General features: G+C 35.1%; 1 pseudogene; it reads left to right on the forward strand.

Moving 5' to 3' along the window:
* The first annotated feature begins 892 nt into the window (after positions 1–892).
* Positions 893–6,631, forward strand: LOC127101981 (ruBisCO large subunit-binding protein subunit beta, chloroplastic-like; annotated as a pseudogene).
* Positions 6,632–16,510: the final 9,879 nt, after the last annotated feature.

Here is a 16,510-nt window from a genome sequence, read left to right on the forward strand (position 1 = left end):
AGAGTTCATATGGAATGGTAACAAAAATCATGAAGTTGCACAAGAAATGGTGTGACACAAATTGTCACACCTCTAATGATCATGTCATATCTCTCAATCCAGGAATGCAAAAATTACAAATCATATACCAAAATGACCAGGAATGAGTCTAAAACACACATGTAAAATTTCAAAAATTTCCAATTAAGCATCATCATTTCATGATCAAAAGAGTAAGCATGGTGCAAGAAATGACATGTGAAAACAAACCCTAAGCATTTTTAAAATCCAACCGTGCATAAATCTTGAAAATATGTCCATAAAAAAGTACACAACATGATGAACAATTCAAAAAAAGAATCATGCAATTTGGAGTTGTATTTCATGAGTTATGATTTTTTGACTGTGATGAAAAAATAAAAAAATGTGAAACAAGCAAGGATGAACATGTGAAAAATTGGAAGAAAAAATATGCAAGGCAAAATGAAAGGTGCATGAGCGGGGAATCGATCCCCTGAACCATTCAAATAGGCGCGCGCTCTGCTTGAAACGCAGAGTTTCATTTAATGACGTGGCAGGCCGTGACTGGTTTCATGGCTGAGAAACACGCTTTTCATGCAAAAACACGAGACCAAGGATCTACAGAATTCTGGAAGTGAAATTGTTAGGGTTCATGCGCGCCTTCAAACGTTCTTCATCCATTTCCAGGCTATGAACATTTTGTTTCAGAAATTGGCAAACAACACATCATTCAATCCGTCTTTCAATGCTCATCACTAATATAACATTGGTTTAACCTAGTTCATGCTAATAAATCCGGATCGAGCAAAATAACATTCAACAACCAAACTTCAAATCATGATAACTCTCTTAATACTCAATGAAAATCAAAACTATAAAGTTCAGTGTACTCATGGATGCAAGATCTATCAAACACATAGCGCAATTTCATGAATGGTGGATTTCGAAATCTGACCTTTATGCAGATGCAGATGTGAAATCGCAGCTTTCAAGGCTTGAAATGTGCAAACAGAAGTTCAATGATGCTTATGTTGATGAATGGAAGTATGTTAGATGTTCAATCGCTTCAAATCCAGCTCAAAAGTCCAACTGCCATGAATGGAGCTCTATGTAACAGTGCTTGGAAACAGCTTGGAATCTTTGCTCTCTTGCTTCAATCCAGCTCAGTGATGATTGTAGATGATGATTCAATCGTGGAAATGGCAAGGGATTGGAGGAAACTTGCAGAAAAAGTGAAGAGAAAAAATGGAGAGAAATTGCAATTGTTAGATCTAGATCTGTGTGAATGAATGTTAATGTGTTTTCTGTTTTGATTATGCATATATACCATGGATTAATCATCTTTGCTAAACCAGATTAAGCCAAGCCAAAAGGATTAATGAAATGAGTGTTTTTGTGCAAATTGCTAAATCACCCTCATGTGCATGGGGTGCATGCTACAGTACACGAAATTGGGCCTAAGCATACTCCAAATATCATTTTTAATCAAATGCAATTGATAGAAAGTGTAAAAAATGCTTATTTTTCAAATGGACTTTTTTCCTTCCAAAAATTCAGATTAATTCACTTGAAAAATGCCAATTTTGTGTGATGATTTTTGATGAGATGTAATGAATGATTTGGATAGAACATGTCAAATGGAGATTGTAGCAAAAAACCCCACTCAATTTGGCCAAATGGTATGAAAGTTATCCAATTTTGAAGTTCAAAATATCTTGACAATGATTTGATCATAACTTGCCAACCACAAATGAGAAATGGATGTTCTTGGACTTTTTGGAAAGGTGAGAGCATGATCTTCAACTTTCATGTTGGACAAAATTTCATTTGAATCTTGTATGATGATGTAAACTTGAGGAGAAGAACTTTCCATTTTTGGCAATTTCCAATTACAGGTCACTTACTATTTTTGGCAAGTTTTCATCTGACCTCAAATTCTTCAATCTTGATCTTTGAAATGTCAAATGAGACTTGTATGGACATGAATGAGGCCTTTCAAACCATCTCCTACCTTCAAATCCTTGATTTCAAGCACAGTTGACCATAGTTGACTTTCTAGGGTTTCTGGGGGATTGAACAATGACTGATGACTTCTGAGCACCCAATCCTTGACCAAACCACTTCAAAAGGACCCTTAGGTCATGTGAACATGTTGAACCAACCCTAGGGCTTTGCTTCCTTGAGAAATGCACTTGCTTGCTTGTTTGACTGATCCTCCTAACCAGTTGACCTAATCTTGTCTGATGGCTTGCACTTGGGCAAAGGACAATGCAATGCTATGCAGTGGACAAGGTAATGTTATGACCTAATGATGAAAATGTATGTACAAAATGGGAGGTGCAAATTTGAGGTGCTACAGAATGCTCTGGTTCATACAGGGTATCCCTAGTCCTAGGTGATATCTACTGCAAAGTAACCTGATGAAAACCTTATCACTGGCGGTCCAGCCTAAGTGATAACCATAAATCAATCTCAATTGGTCCGAAAGAGAAAGCAATAAATACATCAAAAGGTTACCGTAAACAAAATATTATAAATGCAAATGTAAACTCAAATTCATTACAATTATAAATCAGGGACACCCTTTAGCATTGGGGGGTTTAGCTACTCATATTGTTTAAAACAAGTTCAAGATAAAAATTACACATTACAAGTAATTGGATGACTTTGATCTTCAATCGCTCCCGCTCATGAATCTCTTCAGCTCTCCAAATGCCTTGATCTCTATAATACTTGATTGCTTCACAATACTATGTTTTGCTGTCTTCCAAGATGATTTTTCCTTTGGCAGAAGACCTCTTTTTATAGTGAAAGTTCCCAGCAGCAGTTGGACAGGTCCAAAGATGTCTCCAAAAAGCCCACAGAATGAAAAGCCCGAGAAAACTGGAAATTTTGGGCTTGGGTTGACACGGCCCGTGTCTGCCTACTGATTCTCTTGACACGCCCATGGCAAGCCTAACACGGGGGGTTTCTGCCTGACACGACCCGTGTCAGCTGACACGGGTGGCCGTGTCAGGCTACTATTTTCCTTCCTTTGCTTCCCTTGCCCTGACACGGCCCGTGTCAGGCCTCATATACCGGAGTTTTCTAGCTCCTTTGTGTGTCGGAATCTCGCACTGTCTTCTTCTGAGTTCTCCGGTTCTTCTACCTGGATCTATTGGACATAAACACAGTTATCCCACGCATAAAATCACGATAATAAAAGGTAAAACATAACAAAGATTAAAAATGCATAAATAAAATAACGGAAGTGAAACTAACTCGAATTGTACCTTAAATGCTTGCATAGTGTATCAAATGTCTCTGTTTTGTGTCGGATCAGTAATGAAAACTTATTATAAATGATGACTGATCATGAATCAATCATGTTGCTCTATTTATAGGGAAGCAATTGGTGATCTCATACATGCCAAATGATGCTCAATTCATGCAAAATGAGTTTGCTCATGATGTGTGAAAAGTGTGACTTGTAAACCATCAAAACTCGGCCAAACCATGTGTTTTATGAGTAAAATTAACTTTCAGAGACTTGATCAAACATGCTTAGGTCCAAAACACGTGGTAATTTGGCTTGTAATTGAGATTAGTGAAGTTCAAAATTTTGATCATGGTGATTTCTTCAGTTCCAAGTCACCATGCTTAACTCAATGGGACATCTTGCTCATGAGGCTTTTTGATCCCATTCTTCTTGAAATTTGTTGACATCATATCAAAGATTACAATATGCCAAGAAAGGTTACATTTGGATGCTTGAGCATAAAGTTATGGCTTGTTGAAATTGGCACGAAAATCTGGTAATGTAACTTAGAAAATTCTAAGTCCCAAATGACTGAAAATGACCTATAATGTCTCAAAGGATCCATGGCCTTCCAAGCATAATTTGACTTTGATCCTTGAAGAAAAGTTGTAGAGTGCATCACAAATGATATTGTGAAAAAATAATCAGCCTCAAATATTGAAAATCTAAGAAGTTATAATCCTTGAAAGTGTAGAAAAGTCACTTGAAAATAGGTCAAATTTCACTAAGTCCACAAATGACCTATAATGTCTCCAAACTTTTGATGATCCTCTATGCATAATTGGACCTTGTCATGTAAAGAGAAGTTATAGAGTATATTGAGAAAAATAATATGAAAAAAGAATCATTCAAAAATTCTGAGAATTGAAGGAGTTGTGATCCTTTGAACTTTGACTTCAATTGTTGACTTTTTTGGTCAAACCTCTTGGAATAAACTTGTGCACTTGGACTTTCCTTGCATTTAAAGGTACATGCATGATCATATGAAATCAAAATAATGTGTACTTGAATGTATTTTAATCAAATTGCTCAAAGTTTAAGGTAACTTATTGAAGAAGGCATGGAAATAAACACATGAACCTTTGACTTTTCTTGAGAAGTAAGCAACAAAGCATTGAGATACTCTTGATCAAAATGAGATTAAAACATGCTTGAGGACCTTAGAGATCACGTATTGAGAGACATACCCTTGATAATCAATGGTTAACACACTTTGACTTGAGGAATCAAAGAAAACCTAGCTGAGGAACCATGCTTGATACTCTTGATGAAAAACTCTACCTTATACAATAATCTTAAAGAAAATAAAACATATATTTGCTCTTTTGGTTAGTGGTTAGATAAGAAATAAACATATAAACACAAAGGTAAAATACCAACAAATAGGTGCTTGATGATCTCTGCAAAAGGCAAACTCAAAGATGAGAGGGAGAGGACAAATATGTGATCTTGTTTGTATGAAAGGAAGCAAATAATATATGGGATCTTAGGGTGAGAAATTAGGGTATGACAAATATACTACTAAGGAATCAACATAAAATATAAAGTTCACGGTGAGAGTAAAATAAAGTGGTTCAAGGGAACAACCTATACGTTATTGATGGGATGTAATTTGATAGAGGATATATTTCCCCCTACTTTGTTAGTGACAATGAGAAAATGATTGTTGAATTTGAGAAGTGCAAGTTGTGAATAAGAAGATTTAGAAACTCTTGTTATGAATAAACTTAGAGGATCACTGAATATTGCAGCACTTAAGGCCCCAGGATTTGGAAAATACAAGAGCCAGTACCATGGTGATATTACCATCTTGACAGGAGGCACTACTATCGAATAGGAGGTTGGCCTTACCTTACACAAAGATGGGAATGAGGTTTTGGGCACTACTACCAAGGTAGTTCTAACCAAAGATACAACTATAATAGTTGGTGATGCAAGTATCTAGGAAGTTGTTACCAAGAGAGTTTCATAAATTAAGAACCAAATTGAGGCTACTGAACAAGATTATGAAAAGGAGAAACTGAGTGAAAGGATTGCAAAGTTGTTTGGTTGCGTGACTGTTATACAGATTGGTGCACAAACTAAGATAGAACTCAAGGAAAAGAAATTGAGAGTTGAAGACGCTCTTAATGCTATAAAGGTAGTCATTGAAGAGGGTATTGTAGTTGGTGGTGGGTGCATTTTGTTTAGACTTTCATTAAAGGTGGATGCAATCAAGGGTACACTTACAAATGTGAAGAAATGTCAGAGATGACATTGTTAAAAGAGCTCTTAGTTACCCTTTGAAATTAATAGCAAAAGACACTGGTGTAATTGGAAGTGTTGTTAGTGAGAAGGTTCTGTCAAACGACAATACAAGATTTGGATATAATACCGCCACTGGTAAATTTAGAGATCACAAAGAGAAAAAAGTGAAATGTTTGAATTCTACTTTGACTTCACAAATTAACCTTACCTCAGCCTAACAACACAAATGCAGAGAGTGGAAACTAGCTCAACATTGCCCCAATTGCCCTGACCATAACCAAGCTGCCCTAATCAGTTACACGCAAACTCTCACTCCAAAAATCCATTTGATTGCAAGTTAAATTCACAACAAATTCAATTCAAATGCAATTTTAACTAACACGAAATTAGACTAATTTTTCACTATGAATTAACACAAATCCTAACTAAATTGAGAATTAATCTTAGCCAATATTAACTCCTCACATGGATCATAATCTTAGGGCTCACATCCATCAATGCCTAACTGACTTCAACTAATTTTCCTTCCAAAGCCTTCCTATATAAACTATATCCTCTTCACTCATCAACAACAAGAAAACCTTATTGTTACTCTGCTAAAATCTCACCTCACCATCACTATCTCTCAATTATATCACTACTCAGAGCTTCACATCGAAGCTCTGATATAGTGGAGCTAAGCCCATAACAGATCAACAACAACAACAACACAATTGATCCAACAGAAGAAGAAAAGAGCATAAACAAATGAAAGAGAAAAAAAAGAATCAAATTCGAAGCATACTTGTGCGTTGTCGGAGGTGGAGGCGTCATACTAGCTCCGATGAGGTTGGTACCATTCGTCTTTTTTCGCATATTTCTTGCTACCGTAATGTTCCCCATGCCTTGCTGGTCAATAACCCCATGTCAATTGTATGAAATTCTGCTCCATAACCATTTAATTTCACTTTGAAGGTTTAAGGTTCATACTTTAATTTGTAAATTAAATTGTATTGATTTTGAATTTGAGAATTTGGAGGATGGATTTGTGTTGAGGAGAGAGAGTCGGTTAGATTGATATCTTGTTTCTTTATTTTCGCCACCCCTCGCTGGAGTCATGGCGGGGATGGTGGCGACATAAAAACAGGGAAGACAAAGAAGAGAGAGATAGAGGGGTGGAAGATTCACGTGTTCTTCCTGTCTCTTTTGTTCTCTTTATTTCTCTTCTTTTTTTAATTTATTTTTTCTTTTCCTTTTCCACATGCCATCACCCTAACTCTTGGATCCGTTGACTCTGGGCCATCATCCAATGGACCCACATCATCCCATGTAACCCTCTAAGGTCATCATTGACCTTCTCCTTTTGGGCTTTATTTATGTTTTTGTTTGCAGTCCCTTTCAAGTCCAACGCCCCTTCTTTCTATTGTAATTTACTTTAACTTTTTATTTTTATTCAACAATTTATTTTCATTGATAAATCATTTTAATTAGTAAAATTATTTGATTAATTTTAAGTTAGTTAATTAATTTTTCTAATCGAATTTAGTTAATTTGATTAATTAATTTTTAATTGATTATTCTTGATAATTACTTTTAATTAGTTTAATTAATTGATTTGATCAATTTTAATTAATTAACTAAATATGGTAATTCACTTGATTATTTGGTTAATGGATCTAAAATATATTTTATTTGCTTTATTATTCCCCATTTGGAAAAATGTATCCCCGTCCTGAGGTTGTATTATTTGTTTACTTTTATCGCTTTCCTTTTGGTTGTTTTATTATCTTAGTTAATTCCTAAATTAAGTTTAAAAACCATTTTTCAAAAAGAACAAAGATAAGTTTGATCCAACATCAAGCTATTTTCAAATCAAACGCAATTGGATGCAACGCAAACGTTTGATCCAACGCCAAGTACCCTTTTCCGTTCATTCAAATCTTCTCGTAACTCTTTAAACACTAGATCCAACGTCAAATATTCTTTTTCAAAAGCTTTTTACAATTACTAAAATTGATCTCACTAGATTAATCAATAAAGGGTTTGATCTGTCGATTATTGACGATGTTGTCCATAAAAGATCCTAAGATTAAGCCTTAATAGCCTCAAACTCACCCCATTACAAAAATCACATTAGCAGTGTTACTTTCACATCATTTTCTACAGTTTTCCTCAACTAGTGCATATAGCTAGTTGTAACTATGCAATAACTACTACTTAGATTATACAAAAGCGAAGTTTACAGGATACCTAACAATTAACATATCATTCAATGACGAATCCAAATATTGGACCAAAATGATGAGTCGAATCGCCCAATTAAAATGACGCATCGAAACGACAAATGGCAGAATATTCAGTGACACGAAAATCTTAATTGATGGAAGAGCTTACCTGAAAATTAATTTTTTGATGAAGAGGCCCTGGAACTAAAACAAGTGAAGCTTAAATAATTGATGGAAGAGCTTCTTCTAAAAAATGGTTTTTGAAGCTGGAGAGAAGAAACACATAAGAATTAAGTTACAGTAAAAATTAATCGATTGGATGCCAAAACCCAGTGAATCATCAAAATGGATGTTAGGTTAATGAAACGAAACTCAGTGAATGAGAATCGAAACATTGGTGAAACAAAAATTGATTGAATGAAACTCAGAATCGAGTTTCTCAATGAACGTAAGGAGGGCGCTGAAGAATTGTTTAAGGGTTTCTCAGTGAATGTGAGGACGAATGTGAGGGTTTACAATTTGTTTTTGTTTTATTTCTTTATTAATTTCATTACTAATTTATAGTTATAATTTTATTAAGTTTAATTTTATTAATTTAGTTGTTGTTTTATTTTATTAATTTATAATTTTAGTTTTATTTTATAGTTTTGATTTTATTTTATTAATTTATAGTTTTGATTTTAATTTTATTTTATGAATTTAGTTTTAATTTTAATTTTTAATTTTATTTGTTTTTTTAATGTATAGTTTTAGTTTTAATTAATTTAAACAATTATTTTTATTTATTTGGTTTTATTTTATAGTGTGAGTGTAGCAGATGAAACTTTCAGCATATGCTTAAAGATCCTCTATGATTGAGAGGCGGAAAAAAGTGAGAGATAGGGTAGAGAGACGCGGTGCTGAGTTAACGTTTTTGATTGAGATAGTGTTTCCGATTGAATTTAGGGTTTCTGATGGTTAAGAAGCTCGAACCGTGAGAATTTTACTGCTTTTTTTTTATAAACTTTCGCTAAGTTATTCAATAAAAAAATGTTGTCACAAATTATTTTAAAATAGGTTTGTTTTTATATTATATAAATTATTTGTTTCCTAAAATTAATAAATAAATTTCTTAGACCAGTTGTTCACATGTTTTATAATTTCTTTTCTAAATTTTATACTTTTTATAAAATTACAAAGGATTACGCACTAATTATATCAATTATACCAATTATATCATAGGCTTATATTTTTAATTTTTCCAATAAAAAAATATTAAATTAATAAATTTTGTTTAAGAAATAACTAAAAAGTAAATTTTCCTTGAGAAAATATAAGATTTAATATAAAATTAAAACATGTCTCAAAACATATCCTTGGAATCAATATGTCAATTATATTTTATAATTTTATTTATTTATAATAAAAATACAATTAATTTTAAAAAATTTAGTACTAAAGAATCCGCAGCAAAAATCGCAGTAAATTACACAGCAAATTCCGTAACAAATTCGCACTGCAAAATTTCAATGGATAACTATTTCCTGCGAAAGGAATCGCAGTAAATCCGAAGGAAAATTGATATATTATTTAAAAATCAAAAACTACATGTAAAGCCTTAGGATTTCTGCGGAATTTGCTGCTACTTCATATTTCGCAGGTACAATGTTTCACTATAAATTTGCAGCTAAAGCCGCAGGAACAATGTTTTACTATAAATTCGCAGCTAAAACCGTGAGAATACCTGCGGATAATTTTCCATAGAAAAGTCCACAGGTAATCCGTGTATTTCTTTTTGTAAAACTCCTTAACCTGAGATTTCCAAATATAATAAGTAAGCAATTTAGTAATTTTTTGAAAATCGAGAAATCACCAAAATGTTTGTCTATGTACGAAGTAAGCAGTTTTAGAATGAAACAACCCAATTCAACTTATAACTTTAAAAGGGAAGGGAAAATATAAATCATAAAATAGTATACATCAAAACTATTAATGAAATTTCAAGAAAATGTAGTTAGTTAGTTAACTTTAATATGCTCTTTTTCATGTCATTGAATTTAATTCTATCATGCATTGATGCATTGGTGCCTGTGCGCAAACTTCAAAGCTAACATTTAATTAATAGTACTCCAATTTCAACTCTTCTAATTTCTCTTTTCAGTTTCATGAATGATTAATAATATTTATATTGTTAATATGTACCACAAAAGTTTGTTTAATAATTTTGTTTGAAATTTTTACCAAAGCAAATAACTTGTATATAAGTATTACTTTTTTCTTTCAATTACTTTCGAATAGAACAAGTATATTAGTATAGAAGTGACATATCATTCAAAAGCTAGTTCCCATAAAAGGAGTAAAGAACAAGGTAACAATAATGAATTCATAATTAAAAAAAAAGGCAGAAATAAAAAAAAACCAAAGTAGAGAAAGTATTATCCAAATAGAATAAATAGTAGGGGTGGCAAAACGGGCTCGGCCCGCTGGGCATACCCGTTTTGCCCGCACTTTTGTGTGGGGCGGGCCAAGGATTTAGGCCCTCACCCTCAAATGTGTTCGTCCCGCCCCGCCCCGTTTTTTTCGCGGGCTTTTGCGGGCACGTGTATTTACATAATTTTTTTGTATTTTTAGGCTTAAAAAGTGCAGTACCCGCGGGCTTTCCCCATCCCGCCCTCACTTTTTTGCGGGGCGGGTCTAAGTTTTAGGCACACATCCTCAACTATGACCGCCCCGCCCCGTCCCTTTTTTTTGCGGGCTTTTGCGGGGCGGGCCTAAACGGGGCGGGCATGCCCGTTTTCCATCCCTAATAAATAGCAACAATAATGAAAAAAAACAACAATATAAAGTATACCTAAATAGAGTAAAGAGTAAGACGTGATGAAAAAACAATAGAGTGAAAACTTTAAAACCTATTTTTATATTAAAAAAGAATCAAAGAGTTGATTTTAGGGTTAATTTTCTGTAAAAGGAATTAACATAATTAATTGTGATTTTTCCATGGTGAGAGTTTACGAGGTAAATTGATTGTTCTGGAGAGTGAGAGCATATAAGGTGAAATCTTTTGAGGTAAAAAGTGATTGTATCAAGTGAAACGAGTGTCCTGTCATTTTGAGGTAAAAAGTGATCGTATCAAGTGAAACGAGTGTCCTGTCATTTTGTATTTTTAATTTTAAAAAACTCTATCAAAACAATTATTGAAAAGTATAATTGTATACCTTATAATAACCTTTATTCAAAAGCGTTGTCGAAGGGGTAACCTTATAATAACCTTTATTCAAAAGCGTTATCATAGACCTCGCTGATTTTTATTCTACACCCTGTAATACAGTCTAAAGGAAAAGTTCTATTGAATACTGACACGTATAATAACGCCCAACATAAAAGCGTTATTAAAGTCATAGTGTTATATTTTTAATAGCATTTTATTAAAAAGCGCTATTAATTCAGTGATATTGTTGGTCAAATTTGTAGTAATGAAACAAGCAAAATTTAAAAATTAACGAAGAAAAAAAATAGCCACAAGACATTTTATGGTGTTAATTAAGCTACAATATTATAATATTGAAATTGATTCTACACGGAAACATCAATTTCACTCTCATTCTTTATTGTTGCAACTACATTCAATCTTAAGAGAGCATTTTATCTAATTCACTCAAAATAGTGACAACTATTGCCAAAACTTGATCATGCATGTACTTGCTAAAAAAAGTATACATGTGTGACACTCCTAGATTGGGGTGGTTAGAGGCTTTAACATTTTTTAGTGTTAAGGAAAACTCAAGTTGGTGAGAATCTTTGTTTTGGGGGTATTTTTTGTGTGGAGAGAGTAAGTTCACGAGAGTGAGAAGCTCTGTATTTGAGGTATTTGAGGTGGATATCAGAATGATCCTCTCAAGCTCATGGTTAGGGTATTTATAGAGGTCTATGGGCCTAAACCTAGGGTTTCTTGAAAATAGCAATTGTCCATCCTAGTAATGGTAGTGAACCGTTGAATTTCTATTTTTGAGGAAGACATGGGTTATGTCCTTGACTCCTTTTCTGCATTATATCTAACATAGACATATAACTTTCTAAGTTTCTCTAACCAGGGCGATATGGGGTGTGTCATGGATGATATGGGGTGTGTCATGGGCGATATAATCCCTTCGAGGGCAATATGATTTCGTCTCCCCTTGCATACGGGGTGATCTCCCGGCCCCTTGTGGTCTCTCACAAATATATCACTACAGAGTCCCTTAAGCACAGGGGCTTGGTAAAGGGTGAAATGCTTAATTGGCTTTGCGTGGCGGAGCCTAGGCCTGTGGGTGATACGCTCAAGTGAGTCTACTTGATGAAACTCTAAGTCCCTCAAGTGAGGCATTAAAAGGAAAGTCGATGACGATATTCTAAGTGCCTTGACTGAGGTGTTGAGATGAGCCTAACAGATGAGACTCTAAGTACATCATGCGAGATTTTAAGTTGAGTCTCTCAGGACAAACTTTAGTCGAGTCACTCAGGCGAGACTATATGTTGAGTCTCTTAGGTCAGACTTCAGTCGAGTCTTTCATGCAAGAATTTAAGTTAATGCTATCTAACGAGACTCTTAGTCTCTTAATCAAGGAATTTAGTTGATTCTAACTGCGGATAGTCTAAGTCACTCAACCGAGACCTTAAGTTGAGTCTCTTAGACCATACTTTAGTTGATTCCTTCATACAATACTTTAAGTTAGGTTTCTCGGGCCAGACTTCAGTCGGGTCCCTCAGGCGATACTTTAAGTTTAGTCTATTGAGGCAGACTTTAGTGGAGCCCCTTAGGCGAAACTTTAAGTTGAGCCATTTTGACGAGACTCTTTGTCCTTCAGACGAGGCATTTAGTGGAGCATGACTAGAGAGACTTTAAGTCCCTCAATTAAGGCATTCAGAGGAGCATGGCATGGATCTTCCTATGCAAGTGCAACATTCATGTATTGTCTATATACGGTAAGAATATTCCTTTGGAGGTCCAACATTCGTGTATTTCTTTAAGCTGCGACAATGATCTTCCTGTAGAAATCCAATATTTTGTATTGCCTTAAAAGTTTGCGAGGAACTTTCTATGGAAGTCCAACATACTTATATTGCCTTAAAAGGCTACAAGGATCTTTCTCTAGAAGTCCAGTGTTCATGTTTCTTTAAGAGGCAACAAGGATATTCCCGTGGAAGTCCAATATTTTGTTATTGCCTTAAAAGGTTGAATGAATCTTCCTGTGGAAGTTCAACGTACTTAATAATGAAATCAAAATATTCTTATTGCTCATAAATATTCATAAATGCATAAATAGGTGGGCATCACGCCCCCTTTGACAATTCACAGATAACTTAACTATAATAATATTTTAAGCATGTGGAATTCGAAGTCATGTGGATGAGTCATCCATCCAATTCCTCCAACTCATAAGCTCCATATGGTAGCTTCTTAAATATGTGATATAGTCCTTTAGAATTGGGTTTCACTTTTCCCTGTTGAGTAGGAAGGACAACTTGTATTAACACTAAGTCGTTTTCCTATATTTTCCTTGACAATACCTTAAAGTTGGATCTTTTGGCCTCTCTCTGCTTGGCGATGATCTCTCGGATGTAGGTGACATCTCTAACTTCATTAATTAAATGGGTGGTGCACCTTTACCCTTAATCGTTCACCTTCCAGTCAAACTTAGAATACCATCATGAATATGTGTCGATCTCTAAAGGTAGCACAACCTCTGCCCCATATGCCATGGTAAAAAGGGTTTCCTTGGTAGTTAAATGGGAGGTGGTATGATACGAGCATGGTATTTCATGGAATTATTCAGCTCACAACCCTTTGGCATCATCCAAAATTTTCTTGATCCCTTTTGATATTACCCTATTTGCCGATTCCGCTTGTCCAATGACATATGGGTGAACGACAGAGGCGAACTTTGTTTGCACTCTCACTTTACGGCAGAAGTCAGTAACCGTGGCGCTGCCGAACTGCATTCCATTATCTAAGACTATAACGTCTGGTAGCTCGAACATGCCCATTATCTTTTCCGAATAGAAGCGGAGAATTATTTTTGTCGTGATTTGGGCGACAACCTCCACCTTTATCCACTTTGTGAAATAGATAACTCCTACAATTAAAATTTTAGATTTTCCAAGAGAATGAGCCTAGAATGTCCCCCCCCCCCACACACACACACTAGTAAAAAGTCAAGGGTGATGTCATGTAGTGAGTCAACTCAGTCGGGTGTGATGTAGGTCGGTGTGCCTCTGACATCAGTTACACTTCTTGACAAACGTCATGTTGTCCTTCATCGAGGTAGGCCAATAGTAACCTGCTCTAAGTAATTTATGGGCAAGGGCTCGGCCACAAGTGTGGCTACCACATGCTCCCTGATGAACCTCAACGAGGATTAAGGAAGTTTCATGCTCCCCTGGGCATCGTATCATTGAGGAGGCTTTTCCCATCTCGTGGACTTTTCTGTCCAGAAATATATATTTAGCCACCAACTTTCAAACCTTCTCCGCCTTCATTTCCTCATGGGAGATCTCGTTCTCCTACAAATAATGTATTATGGGCAACATCCAACTTGAGTCTGGGGCATTTTCCAAGATATAGATCTCATCCATCCCAATATTGGGGGCGGTGAGAGTCTCTTGTATTACTGCTCAATAGTAACCCACAGTCTTCGTGCTGGGGAGTTTAGACATAAGGTATACTCTGAAGTTTGGCTCCTTGGGTATGTACTTTACTTCAAAAGACTTGAAGCTTCTTGATAAATATCTCACCTTATGGAGATATTTTATGAGTTGGGGCTCCTTTTCCTGGTACTCCTTGGCGACTTGATTTGAGACCAACTGGGAGTTGCTTTTCTCCTTTAGTCTTGAAACATACATTTCTAGGGTGAGGACCATACTGTTTATGAGATCTTTGTACTTGACCTGGTTGTTATTAGCTATATATTTAAATTTTAATGATTGTTTGGTCAATAGATTACTTGGTCCTTTTAGTATTATCTTGGTCCAAGGTAATATTGAGCACAAGGGTTTGGTAAAGGGTGAAATTATTAATTGGCTTTGCATTAGAGGAGTATAGTCCTATGGTTGATGCACTAAGGTGAGTCTACTTTATGAAACTCTAAGTCCCTCAAGCGAGACATTAAAAGTAGTGTGGATAACGAGGTTCTAATCCCTCAAGCGAGGCATTTAGATGAGCCTAACAGATGAGACTCTAAGTCCATCGGGAGAGATTTAAAGTTTAGTCTCTCACGCCAAACATCAGTCGAGTCCCTTAGATGAGACTTTAAGTTGAGTCTCTCAGGCTAGACTTTAGTGGAGTCCCTCAGGAAATACTTTAAGTTGAGCTTGTCTAACTAGACTCTTAGTATCTCGGGCAAGGCAGTTAGCTGATTCTAGCTGATCATAGTCTAAGTCCGTCAAGTGAGACCTTAAGTTGGATCTCTCATACTAAACTTTAGTAGAATCCCTCACACAAGACTTAAAGTTTAGTCTCCTCGGGAAGACTTCAGTTGAGTCCCTTAGGCGAGACTTTGAGTGGAGTCAGTTTGACTAGACTCTTAGTCCTTCATGAGAGGTATTTAGTGGAGGCTGACTAGAGATTCTAAGTCCCTCAGACGAGGCATTCATAGGATCCTGGTTGACGAGATTCTAAGTCCCTCATACGATGGATTTATAGGAGCATGACTGGAGAGAATCTAAGTCCCTCGGGCCAGGCATTTAGATGAGCATGACTAACGAGATTCTAAGTACCTCAAGTAAGGAATTTTAATGAGCCTGGCTCACGATACTCTAAGTCACCCGGGCGATGTAACACCCCGAATTCAATGAATTTACTTAATTGAATTTAGTTGCATTATTTAATTATTTAAATTAAATTATATGTTTTATTTAGATAATCGATGAATATATGTGTTTTGGTGGGTATCATAGAAAGTTAAGGGAGTGATAGAAATAAATTAAAATAATTTTAATTAATTTAAGTTTAGTGGAATGATTAAAAATAAGGTAGTTATAGAAAAATAAGAGATTAGTAGAATTTGGTGGATAATTGAATTATTAAAATTAAAATAAAAGAAATTAGAGTTAGTAAGAGGAGTAGGGCAAGATAAGGATTATGGGAGTAAGTTGAGGGTAATAAGAGGATAACCTAATTGAGAGGAATTGAGTTTTGGTTTAAATAGAAAAGGTGAGAGTTGGATCCCTTTTACAGTACATATTATTTTGGAATAAGAGAAAATAGGCAAAGGAGGCAATTTAGGGTTTAAGAAGAAAACACCATTGTTGAGGAGCTTAGATCTTGCTTTGTTGGAAATCCAAGGTAAGTGAGGGATTACTCTAAATATGGTGTTAATTGCATGATGGATAGGGAGAAGTCCTTAATCTCCGCTAATTTTTTCTCCTTTTGATCATGGTTAATGTGTGTGACGTTCTTGATAATGAAATTATGATAAATCTGTTGTAATTGATAATTTTTTCATGAAATTTATGAACCGTGTTATGCTGAATTTGTACAAGATGAATGAATAAGAAATATGTATGTTGTTGTTGTTATTGAGGTGTTGTTGATTTCATGAGAATAATTTTGAATCATGATTAATTGGTTAAACTAGGTGTTAATCTATGGGAAATTAACATGTTTAATGTGATATAATTGATGTATGAATTATTCTAAGCGTTTGGGCTTTTACAGAATCGAAATCGAAGGTCTGGAATGCCTCTAATGGTGAAAAATTAACAAAAAAATGTTGCAGACTGATTTGAGTTGAATCAGAGTGTTTAT

This window comes from Lathyrus oleraceus, chromosome 7, assembly GCF_024323335.1.
Source record: "Lathyrus oleraceus cultivar Zhongwan6 chromosome 7, CAAS_Psat_ZW6_1.0, whole genome shotgun sequence".
Classification (NCBI taxonomy): domain Eukaryota; kingdom Viridiplantae; phylum Streptophyta; class Magnoliopsida; order Fabales; family Fabaceae; genus Lathyrus; species Lathyrus oleraceus.